The sequence below is a fragment of the Chinchilla lanigera genome, unplaced genomic scaffold (genome assembly GCF_000276665.1).
Source record: "Chinchilla lanigera isolate Chin_1 unplaced genomic scaffold, ChiLan1.0 scaffold00008, whole genome shotgun sequence".
Classification (NCBI taxonomy): domain Eukaryota; kingdom Metazoa; phylum Chordata; class Mammalia; order Rodentia; family Chinchillidae; genus Chinchilla; species Chinchilla lanigera.
The window spans coordinates 10097799-10110861 of NW_004955409.1; the positions used below are offsets into that span (position 1 = coordinate 10097799).

Here is a 13063-nt window from a genome sequence, read left to right on the forward strand (position 1 = left end):
GCAAAGCGCCTGCCTGGCAAGCGCAAGGTCGTGAGTTCGGTTCCCGGTACCGGAGAAAAAAAGCCAAAAGCCAAAAGCCAAAAAAAAAAAAAAAAAAAAGATAGCAGAAAACTCTTTTTCCTTAGGGGTAAAATCAAATGTATGAAAACCTAACTTTTGTTGGTTACAATGAGCAGGACCATTAAAAATGAATGGCTTAGCCATTTTAAAGAGGCTGAGAAAATTGTTATGTTTCACAGGCAATGAAGGGGGGAAAAGAACACGTTTTGAAAATGTAAGCTTCATAATTCTTGATGTTAATGGTATTTAGTATTTGTGGGAAGACATTTATAAAGCATCATGGCACATAAGCATTCTTTACTATATCGTAAGTTCTAGTGAGAGACAGTATAATGGGTGGAAAAAGTCAGTGAGTAATTTAGTCCTTTCTCGTGGGTTTTAACAAAGCAGATCTCCAACAGCGTGCCCACATTGGCCATATCTGGAACTGTTCCCTCATTATTACAATTATGGTAGGCAATCGCATCTTTTTAACCTACCCTATACCTCATTAACCAATTAATCTGCCTTAAAAAAAAAAAAAAAGAGGCAGTGGCTGAGTGGTGTGACTGTTCTGTTAATTATCCTTCAATGTCTTCATATTATGTGCAGAATAAATTTTAGTCTCCTAAACAGAATTCAGGATCCTCTATGACTGGGTACAAATAAACTTTGCTTGGCACAACGTCGGGCAAAATTATTGTTTTACTTTACTGTTTTTTCTGTGTGCCAGATGAACTTTTAATATAACCTGTTAACAATTTCTCAAGTTTTCATTTTCTCTTTAGCTAATTTTCTGTCTGCCTAGTTTTCTGGTGGGTGCTCATTGCTTGTTCCAACCTATGTAGTTATTTCTTAAGGTTTGTAATCTTGTGTGTCATATTGTGACATTTTCAGGTTATTGACTTAATTAATTTATAGGTGATTTTTGACAGTCAAAAGCTTATAGCCTAATTGATAGGGCCAGAGTTTTTCTTTCCATACATTTCACATCTAGAATATTTTCGAAATTTTCATTCTTATTCTCTGTCCTTTGTGTTTTCTATTAGATTCACATGAAACTACACAGACTTTTCCAGTCTGTGTACAGTTACCCCTCAGTACCTGTGAGAGATGGGATCAGCACTTCTCAAGGATACCCAAATCCATGATGCTGAAGTCCTTTATATAAAATTTCACACCATAGTTGACCGTCTATATCCATGGCTTCAAACAAGAAGATCCAACATATTTCAGATCCAAATATGCTGAGGTGGAAAAAAGCAAAACCTTGTGTCTGTGCTGAATGTGTAGTCTTTTTATCTAAATAATATAGCAACAATTTACATAGCATTTGCATCTTGTTAGGTAAGGTGTGGGCAGTTTATGTGCAAATGCTGTACTGCTTCATATAAAGATCTTGACCATTCTCAGACTTTGGTGTGGGGAGTGGCCCTAGAACCCAGCCCCAATGGATACTGAGAGATGACCGTACTTACATACAACCTATGCGCAACATCAGTATACTTTAAATGATTACCTGTAATACCCAATACAATGTAAATACTATGTAAATAGTTAAGCTGAGTTACACAGAGAATGACAAGGAAAAAAGTTTTAACATGTTCAATACAGAGCAATTAATTTTTTCTAAGTATTTTATATCAGTGGTTGCGTTGATTCATAGATGCAGAACTCAGAGATACAGTGAGCCCACTGTATTTTACACATGAATGTTGACTTGTCTGAGAAGTTTAGACTCTTTAGGCCTCCGCCAAGCTAATAAAATATTGGGAGATTACTGGGTTAGTGGGGAAATAGCTATCCTTTTCCTTACGTGTGGCAGAGCTTCCTTCGTGCCCAAGGCACCGTAGGCAGGCCTGAACCTTAAGAGTTTTGAAACCCAGGTGAGCAGAAGTGAAGCAATTGTCCTTTTAGAGTTGCAAGCTCTTTTGAACCCCAGAAGAGACTTCTTTCTTCATTTTTCAAAGAGACTCTTCCTTTGTTCTTGGAGGGCAATGCTTATTAAGGTGTTTGACCCTGTTAGTGTGTTAACTTGACCACAGATGTTGCATGTTCCAATCTGATCATGCACTGTTCTGTGCTTTGCCTCTAAAGCATTTTGTGGCTTTAACTGGGAAAGAAAGAAAAAAGACAGAGAAGGGGAGGGGAGCTGAGTTGACCCTGGAGACTGGAGATTGAAGTGAGAGGTTAAGAGGAAGCTCTGTGACTGGATCGTAGGCAGAGTGGTGGGGCTCTAGGTTCCAGGAAAATGTGGCTCACAGCCAGGATGGGGGCTGGTTTCCCCACTTCCCTGCTCAGCCCAGCTCTGCTTGTACCTGATCAGTTCCAGAAGGAACCAGCAGACAATACCCTTAGAGAGGCCACCACCGATACATCAAGAAAGGATACCACTATTCACAAGGCAACAGTGAGATTTCTTCAACCTGGGCCAGTGGGAGCTCAAGTTATAACTGAAATGTTTGAAAGTTAATTTGAACTCACTACACTATAGATAGTAAAAAACCTCAGCATGCCAGTGACACACATGTAAAAATACACACCCAAGGACAATGTTCCTACCCTTGTTATGTCAAAACAGGAAGGAAGGAAGTACCCCTACTGAGGAAATACTCAAAAGCAAACTGAGCTTTGTGATGCCCTTCCTATCAAAATCGGAACAATGGCTTACAGAGGATGAGCCACTAGTGGGACCACAGGAGAAAGATGGCAACATCAGGTGCTGAAGAAAAGCAAATAGCGAGATTCTGCAGTGTAAACTGTGTGCCAGTAAACACAAAGCCCTGTGCTAAATACTGCAAGAACTGCCAGTGTTTAAAGTGGAATTGAGAAGGGAGTCATATCTCTGATCATTGCTAGAGACTATTTAAGCCCACTACTTAACCATTCGTGATGTGATCCTCTCAGAGAAGCTCATGTATTGGGGCACTGGCCTAGGACCACTAACCTCCTGTTCAGAGGTACAGTAACAGAATAAAACACGGACAAAACATATATTTTAGTTACAAGGGACACCAGGATGGGCAAAGCCCAATGATGGGACCATGAGGCATGGTGTCCTTACCCTGTATTAGATGCAGAGCTTGATTGTGTGGTGTGCTGGTGGGCTGCAGAAAGCAGTGGGGGTCAAAAAATATAGCTAATTGTACTACTAATTTCTATTAGTTCATTGAAAGGAACAGTTAATGCTTATATTGTTTGGTCAGTTTTGCATGTCTGTATCTGGTAACCTGAGCAACTACTTTGAAGGTAACAATATGCAATATAATAACCACTGTTAACTTCCTATCATCCTATTTTCAAATTCTGTATCATTTTGGTTTTTCTTTTCAAAATAAAAAAAGAAATGCTGGGCGTGGTGGCACACGTCTGTAATCTAGCACTCAGGAGGCTGAGGCAGGAGGATGGTTGCAAGTTCAAGACCAGCCTGGGTTACAAAGTGAGCTCAAGGCCAACCTGAACTGCACAGCAAGACCCTGTCTCAAAAAAGATAAAAATAAAATAAAATAAAAAGAATTGAAGAATATTGCAATTTTTGGAAAAGCATACAGGAATAGATCAAGTTTAACTAGCAACCTGATTGTTTGCTGTGACTACTGAACTACATGGAATTTGCATGAGTCAAGTCCTCAGAGCCATATTAACCTGCTTTGAGACAGCAGAACTTCACAGACTTGTTTGATAGTCTCAGTTCTGGCCATTGGCTTACAGATTAATCTATTGTTAAGCCAGCCAGGGGTCTCACCACAAATCATGTAGGCCTAGGACAGACTCTCAATTTATTTTTGCACCAATTTATTAATATTACTGTCTGCTCTACACTGTGTCAAGCTAGTCCTCAGTGCTCATGTAAATAACTTTCCTTTTTATTTTTTTTCCAAAATACATTAGGCATCTGCAGTATCTATACAACAATTGATCATCTTATTTGGCTTCCTGATAATCTACATTTGTTCACCTCATGATAATCTACATTTGTTCACCTCATGCCTGCCTTTCTGCCTTCGGGTTCTTCAGACTCTTCTAACACATTGGGTCAGTAGGTATTTGATACTTTCTGCCTGGAATATTCTTTTGCACCCTGTCTCCTTCTCCATTTCAGTCACCGTCTATTATTTTTCAGGTTCTGGTTGAGGCATCTCTTTCTGGGACATCTTTTGTGACTGAATGTCCCCATCTTCACACCCCATAGATGGCTAAGGCACCCTTCTAAATGCTATAATACCACCCTTCAGTGCCCTTGTCCTAGCCCTCTTCCCCACAACTGCATGTTTAATTTCCCCCCTCTCCTCTCAGATGAAGTTCTGTAACGGTCAGGCTATCATTGCCCCTAATATTGTATGCGGCTCAGTGAGGACGTATTTGTTCCTTTGAATTGACGTCTTGTCAATTACTCCTAATAACTCAGAATCCTTGAGAGAGAAGTCATTTCAATTGTCCTTCAGTTTACAAATAGGAAAATATTGCCTAGCCAAGAGATGCTGCTGAAATCAAAATTCTATTTGTCTTTTTCCTCCCTCAGAATTCTAATAAGGAATTCCATGTTTTCTCCTCTGATTTAGACCACAAAGTCATCAAATCAGAAAAATCCAAGAGAGGTTCACTTACCTTCAAATTCATTTAGCTCTATTTGGGGTCTCATAGCTGCCATGAGCTTTGAAAAAGATCAGAAATTTGTAGGTGCCAAAGAATATTATAGGCTCTCAGGCTTCTCAAAAGGATATTTCAAAACACATCTAAGAGTGTGTTAAATTTTAAGCGTGAAAACCCTGTGGATGGGGCCACTGGTGTTGAGGCTGGCAGTACTGAATAGGGGAGAGTTCAGTGTTGCAACAGAGACTCCGTGTGACCTAGAATTCAGATCTGTGGCCACTCTGAGAAGTTGCATTAAGATGTAAAAGGGTTTGTCAACAGCTCCAGAGAAGAGGATACGGTAAATGTGGGCCTTTGGAGGACTGAGAGAGGTCAATTCCTCCCCCTGACCTTTGTGTGCATTGGCCAAGAGTTCTGAGAACAAGGTTAAGTAACTAAAAAATCACAGGGCTGGAGAGAAATGCAAATAAATAAGGTCCTTTAGATGCTGAATACTATTAATTCTACTTTGTAAGATTTACAATAATAAAAGGAAGCAGGGCTGGGGATTTAGCTCAGCGGCAAAAGCGCCTGCCTGGCAAGCGCAAGGTCATGAGTTCGGTTCCCGGTACCGGAGAAAAACAAAAAAAAAACAAACAAACAAACAAAAGGAAGCCAAGGTGGGGGAGAACCTCTTGAAATATAGAAAAGTCTTCAGTTGCATGTATTTACTGCTGCTATAGGCAGGTGGCAATCATGGGAAGCACCACAAGAGCTTTTGTATACATTATCTCATTTACCTTCACCCAACAAAGCAAGGCAAGTATTGTTCCAATTCCCACGCATCTGATAACGAAGTTGAGGCTCAAAGCTCATGTACCTGGTCTTTGACAGAAGTGAGAACTAAACCTAGCTCTTTCTGCAGTCTATGTGTGAGTTCTCTGACACTTGTAGTAATAATTTTATTCAGGTAGTCTAATGAGCTGAAATGATATGGGGGAAGGCTACTTGGAGAAGAGAAGCCTCTACAGTAAGTAGGCCGGCCAATATTAAATATTATTTTCCATTCCATTTTACTCAGTATTAAAGCTATGTTTAGTTACCCACAAATACAAATGTGTGCTCATTATATAAAGTCAAATAACATAGATCAAAAGTCTACCTTTATTTCAACTTCACTATCCAGAATAACTATGTGAGTAGCTTGGAGTTTATCCTTTTAGAATTTTATTAATAATTTACTTATAGGTAGGTAAACATATATAAATATGTACGTGTGTGTATATATATATATATTTATGTAGGCTTGTGTTTTTACTATAAAAAAAAAATCAAACCATGCATCATTATTCTGTAACTTGCTATTTTTTACTTGATGATATATCTTGGAGTTTTATGGAACACTACATTCTTTTTAAGTATTCCTCAATCACAGATGTAAAATAGGCTATTTAACTATTTCTTACTTTCATCCTTTTACCATGCATTTCCTACTATTGGTTTTTTAATTTTTGTTTATTTTTAAAAGAGATAATACACTGTGGGTGATATTGTCTAGTACCTTTGTCTATGTGAGTAAAGATTTAGGAAAAATAATCTCACTCCTATTGTCCCCCAAAAAATGTTCTGTAGAAAAATCTGTGGTTTATCTGAGATGTTACAGATGAGAATAACTATAACAAAGTATTACAGTAATATATTTGTCATCTAACATTCTAAGATGAAAATAAGTAATTCTCTTTGCCAAATAAAGCTTTATTTCTTTGTTTACATATAAAGAACAAACATCAGTAACCAAGTTCTTCATTTTATTGAGGCTAGGAATCACATAACTAACCTGCTGGAAAACTCAGAGGCCAAATTCTGGTTCATCTCTACTTTACAAATATAAGGGACTTGACTCTAAAACATAAGAATGGTTTAGTCCCTGACTTACTTTTCTAATCACAATTTTCCCCTTTCTCTAATTTCTTCCAAAACTTATTTTGAATGCATTTTTTAAATAAATCAATTTATTTCAATAGTTGAAAAGATGAATAGATAACTGGATGGATAATGAGAGTTGATTAAGTCAAAAGATACCTATCTTTCCCTAAACTACTGTCAAATACCATATTTTGCAATGGATCATTGCTTCTACTGTAGTAAATCTATTACCATATCCCTTTCTGTATTTGAAACACTGAACTCCTGCATCTGTATTTATGATCTTTATATTTACCATTTTTATTTAAATATATAAATGTTTTCCCTAGGTAAAAATTCACCTGGTAACTGTTTATACATTTGAAAAAGTAATTTAAACACTAGTGTTTGCATACTGACATGCAATGATAACTGGCTGAAGAGCGCCCCTCCACATTTATGTCTACCTGCAATGTCAGAATGTTATCTTATTTGGAAACACAGTCTTTGCAGCTGTCACCACTCAAGATGAGGTCATACCATTTTATCCAATGACTGGTGTCCTTACAATAAGAAAACAAGGATACACAAAGATACAGAGATGACAGAGGCAAAGACAGGAATCATGCAGACACAAGCCAAGAAACACAAGGTATACCTGCAATTGTTGGCAACCATCAGAAGCTAGGGGAGGCATGAGGTGGTTCCTCCTTTGGCACTTCCAGAAGCCAACCCTACTGACACTTTGATTTTGGGACTTCTTGCCTCCAGAACTGAATAAATAAATTTCTGTTGTTTTAAGCCATGCAACTTGTGGAAATTTGTTGCAGGAGACTTATAAAACTAATACACTGCCCTTCTATGTCTTCCTTAAAAGTATCTCAAGAGCATTCATAGTTGATAATTTCTAACATGAGGCAGTGGTTTGAATACAGCTTATTCCCATTGAAACTCCTGTTGAGACTTAATTTCTCAATGCAAGGGAGATGTTCTGAGTGGTGAGAGGTTGTGGGACCTTTATGAATTCTACTCTCATGAAACAATTAATAGTCTCCATGAGGCGAGTTATGGCTAGACTGGCTTGTTATAAAATGAGCCTGGCACCTCTCCTGGAGGTCTCTCCTGGACATATGAAAATCACTTGCTTCCCCTTTCCCTTTCCCCACCCTGATATGAGGCAGCACCATGATATGAGCGAGCTCAAAGCCCTCATCGGAAGCCAAACAGGCACATGCTCTTGGACTTCCCCACCTCCAGAACTGTGAGCCAAAAGAAGCCTCTTACTACAAATTTCTTGGTCTTAGGTATTTTGTTGTAGCAACAGAAAACAGACTAAGACATCTGAGTGATCAAAGTTCACAATTTCAGGAGAATAATGTTAATAATAAAATGAAGGACTGTAAGCTCTCCTTGATTATTAAGAGTTAATTTGAAGTTCTACACTTACAAAAGGAAGAATGAATTCCAAAGGAAAGGTCCGTTACTTGTTTATTAATATACAGGTTGTTTAATCTTAAGGATTAAGTTTCTAAAGAATTCTGCAGTCCTACCATCCCCTTTTAATTTATTAGTGAGTGCATGCTAATGGCTAATATGGTTCAAAACCCAATAGAACAACAGAAGCGTTTGTGGGCTTGTGAATCTAGAATATTTTGTTCAAGCTGAAACCTCAAATTTGCAATGCTGACATGATGTATGCACAAACACACTTAATAAAGTAGCAGTTGCAATAACAATGAGTCAATACTGCCACAGTAAAAACTGAGCAAATTACTCAGAGGTACAAGCTTGGAAACCACCATCAGAGCAGAGCTCCTCTTCTTTCCTTCTTGTATAAAAATCAGAATAAAATACACATATACAAGATGCTATTTGTAAACCTTCTTCAGCACATTATCATGATCATCAATTACTTTTTTGAAAGCTCCTATTGAGTTATATACTTTGCGAACAAATACGTAGTTTCAGTTTACCTACACCACAAAAGTCATCAAATGGACTCACAGTAGACTTTGTAGTAGACTATGGCTTAGTTCATGTTTTTATAGTGAAAGAGCAGGAACATAGCCAAATCTTCTCTTTCTAATACATAAAAGCTGCTGAGGGTTTTGTGACTGCCCCCATATAATATTCATCAGTAGGGTATTGATTTACATTGTCATTCCTTTGAACATATGCCTTCAACATCACTCAATTTTTTCCAAATGAAATACAAGACATCTTTATGGGGTACTGGCAAATACAGTTTTGTGCATAAGTCCTTGAAAAAGACACATTTGAAACACCAGGTGTGGTGGCACATGCCTTTGATCCCAGCAGTCAGGAGGCTGAGGCAAGAGGATCGTTGTCGGTTCCAGACCAGCCTGGGCTATAAAGTGAGCTCAAGGCCAGCCTGAACTGCATAGTGAGACCCTGTCTCAAAAAGACAAAAAGAAAAAAAGAAAAAAACAAGACATACATTTGATAACACTAAACTTTAAATGATTTGTTAAAAATAAAAACTTGTGGGGGCCAGGGCATCAAACTCAGGGCTTTGGCATTCAGCTACACCCTTAGCCCTTTTTATTTTTGAATTTTTAAAAAAAATTTTGAGGTAAGGTCTTGCTAAGTTGTCCAGATTTGGGTTCCAACTTGCAATACTCCTGCCTCAACCTCCTAGAGTACTGAAATTACTGCTGTGTGCCACCAATCCCGGCTTAAACACAGCTTTAGAAGAGTATTAGAAAAATCTGTGTTGACTGAATAAGTGGAACAATTAATGATTTTATTCATTATATTTTCCTATGTTATTTCTGCTCACCAGTGCCCTTTAGAGTGTAATTTAGTTTCCTCTATTAATTTGCCTCTTGGGAGAGAACGACCTCTATGTGATGATGTAGCTACACTACCATTCCAATTATAGTCCTCCCAGGAATGCAAGAGTTGGCATTACGGTTTTATTTAAAGATACTGCAAGACTGTGAATGCTACGCTGTGGAACCCAGCAGGGTGCATGAAACTTGGCAGACACCTCGAATATGTCCAGCGAATGTTCACTGCTTCAGTGGAACATGTTGTTCTAGTTCACCAGTGCACCAAAAACACACTCTCAGTTTACAAAATGGGATAAATACTCATTCTAAAGTTTAAAAGATAAGCAGTGGCTCATCGAACAGGAGATACAGCAAGTGGGGCAGCTGGTTATGTACCATCTTCCTTTCTTCATTCTAAGGGTAGGTATTGCACCAAACACTTTGGATGAAGCCCTTCTGAGTGTGAGTGTGCGATACTGGCTCTGTCCCCAACATTTGTATACAGCTGAAAACAGGTCAGGATGATCAGTAGGAACAAGCTTTAAGGGAGAAGAAAAGGAAAAGAAACTGAACCATAGCACTTTTGAGAAGTGGGAGGGGGAGACGGCCATTGTTGGCAGGTAGCTTCTCCCACGTCTAATGGGGAAGGGAGGATGGGATGATGTGTGTTTGAGCTATGTCTTTTTGTAGTAAAAACAAGCTGGCTTGACCTCTTTTGCTCTCTTACACCAAGAACTCCTACAGGTCTAGTTCCACATCGGTCTGATTTTCACAGCTGCCCAGGTTCATGAATGCCATGCACCTGAATCAATCATGTATATTTTCCGTATGGGAAGGAGGCCTGGTCTTGGGTAATTATTAAATTAGAATAGAATGCTTTATATTGAGCCATGAAATTTCAGATAGTGCCATGTCCAGGGAGCGCAGTAATAATGTAGGTGGTAAGGAGCCACCTCACACCTATTTTAGCAGCTGGGGAATGGAATGGAGGCACCAACCCTTGTCCCACTCATCAGAATCACACAACCTGAAAAGAAGTTCTAGAAAGCAAAATGATCATAGCAGGGAGCCTCAGTGGGAGGATGACTTTTGAAAGCAGCAAAGAAAACCGAGACGAGTAACTTCATGACCTTTGCCTTGAGATGGCTAGAAAATAAAAGGGAAATAAACACATGTATCTCATGAAGTTCGACACTATACCTTCAAAGATCTTTTGCTCACTGCCTGGGGCCAACTACAAGCCAGCACACTCCCAGGGAGCCAATGCAAACTCCACTCCCACAACTACTGACTACCATCTCCCCTGACCAAGAGCTAGGTCAAAAGACAGTCTGAGATGCCTTTCCCTGCCACCTGGACTACTCTGAGAATCAAAAGCTCCTTCAGGAAAGATCATGCCTCTGAGCGTGGCCTCCCCCACTGAACCACATGAGAATAGTCTCAAAATTACCAAAAAAGCACAACACTCAAAGTACAAAAATATGCCTTCAATACAAGGAGTGAGTTTTTTCTACAGTGGGTAATACTCACTAAAGGGAATTGTATCATCCTTAAGAGTTAAAATTTAGCTAAAATAACCTGACCAGGCAGCTACATAATTAGGCTACATTCAATTAAGAAGCATAAAGGAATAGAGATATTTTAAATGATTATTTTAATCCTCATAATATTTTTTCACACTGTATTATGCTGTATTTGTTTACTTTTTTGCAGCCACACTAGGTTGTATGTTGCTGAAGAAGGAATTTAAGTCTCTCCTGTTCTCTTTAGTATCAGAGGTGCCTGGCTATCTAACACTGTGGGGATAATGCTCTCATCGCTAGCAAATAGATCAAAGCTCATAGATAATTTTATATTTCACATCTTAATAAAAACGAAGTCGGGGAGCAAGCCCTCAGAAACCATGATGTATGGAAGAGAGTTCTTTGAATCAGACTGTAGTATACAGCTAGACAGGTTTCTCATTGCACAAGATCAACCACCCTGAGGTACAAACTGGGGTAGAAAACCCAGCCCACGTTCCACTCACCAAGCCATGAACCACACATTCCTTTGTACCTGTCTAAAGGGAGCAGTGCCTTCTTTCCCCAGTTCCTACAAAAGCACTGTACACATGGATGGTCCTGATTTAAATAATGACTTCAAAGAATCTCTAAGGTAATCAGGAAATATTACCCTACAAACCTGATGCCATCACAGAGGGAGTAATGGAACAGTGAAAATATTTTTTAATTGAGAGCACCGAAGCTGGAGGTTATTTTTCTCTGGATTCGTAACATAGGGTGATGGACTTATAAATAAAATATTTTTTTAAATATAAGAGAACCACGGAAGGGAGCCTGAGTATTCATTCAGCCTCGTCCCAGAAGAGTGAGCTATAGAATCAGAAGTGCATAAAACACTGGAAGAAACCTTACAGATCACAGAATCTGCTGGAAGGAACTAAGCATCTTGTCCCACAATGTTTCAGTTTGCTGATAAAGAAATTTAAGATTAATGAGGTTAGGTGATTTCCCCAGGAGTATTAGCAAAACTGGATCTAGAAGCCAATTGCTCTTCTGCCCTTCACTCTAATAAGCTTTCTGCCACACCTGTGCGTCCAGACGTGCCATCATAATCAGTATACACGAGTTCTGCTCCTACTGTGTGGAGAAGGGTTGAGACATTGACTTGTGTCCATCAAGGGTTTTACAAGGAATTTGAGAAAACAGGAAATTACTGACAGATCAGCAGTAACAGGCGGCACAGAAGGGCAGGTTAAGAGTCCAGTTTCTGAGTGGGTGCGGTGAGGCCCAGGAAGCAGTAGGCGTGAGGCGGAGTGCCCTCCAGCCAGCCGGCAATTCTGTAGGGACCGGAGCCCCGTAACTGAGAAGAGGCGGGTGACTGAGAAGGTCAGGTGAGTCTGCAGGCGGGATATGTACACAGTGAAATACTACTTAGCCATGAAGCAGGACACATTTTAGTCATCTGCAGGAAAATGGATGCCCCTTCAGACCATAATGCTAAGTGAAACAAATCAGACGTGGAAGGTTGGAAACGGAGATAGAACCTTGGAGACAGGAAGGGGATCGATCTAGAGATGGAGAGGGGAGGAAGGGAAGCGGGCAAGAAAGTAGAAAGGATTAAGACGCAGTATGTATCCGTGCCAACTCTCCACAATAAATGTACTCATTGTGTATCACAAGTATGTTCTTCAGGAAAAGGAGAACGCGGGCAAGCCACTTGCAGGCGGCTCCGGACCGCAGCAGAAGCCTGCAGGCTCAGGATGGGCTGGGGAAAGCCTCACCACAGCTGGGCTCGGGACTTCAGAAGAACCGGGCCGAGGCAGCTGTGCAGCGAGACGGGCGGCGGGGTGACGGAGGAGAGCAGGAAAAGGCCGAATGGAGACCAGGGCTGACCCCGCCGTCCGGGCGGAGGAGCCGAAAGACGGAAAGGATGGAGGGAGGGAAGAACAGAGGCCGGGGCTCTGCGCCGCACAGACTTCCGGGGCGGGTCTCGGGGCGGGGCCTGCCCGAGCCCCGCCCACGCCGGGCTGCGTGACAATGGGCGGCTCTTCGAACGCGGGGGGCGGAGCTATCGCCGCGGCTGCCGGCGCCGCAGCTCTGTCCGGGATTTGAAAGATTAAAAACCCGGGCGGAGAGGGCGGCGGCGTTGAATGTGAGGCGGAAGCTGTGGGGGCCACGGCTCGGCGCGCGGCCCGGCACCATGAACTACCCGGGCCGCGGCTCCCCGCGGAGCCCCGAGCGTAACGGCCG

At 40.7% G+C, this 13063-nt stretch overlaps 1 long non-coding RNA gene across 3 annotated transcripts in view; it reads right to left on the reverse strand.

The window, feature by feature from the left end:
* LOC102007199 overlaps positions 1-12780 on the reverse strand; it is a 33036-nt gene extending 20256 nt beyond the window's left edge. For all 3 annotated transcript variants that reach the window (XR_259766.2, XR_001232640.1, XR_001232639.1), the window contains exon 1: positions 12595-12780. This is a non-coding gene — a long non-coding RNA (uncharacterized LOC102007199). The remainder of the gene's footprint in view (positions 1-12594) is intronic.
* Between the last annotated feature and the right edge of the window lie 283 nt (positions 12781-13063).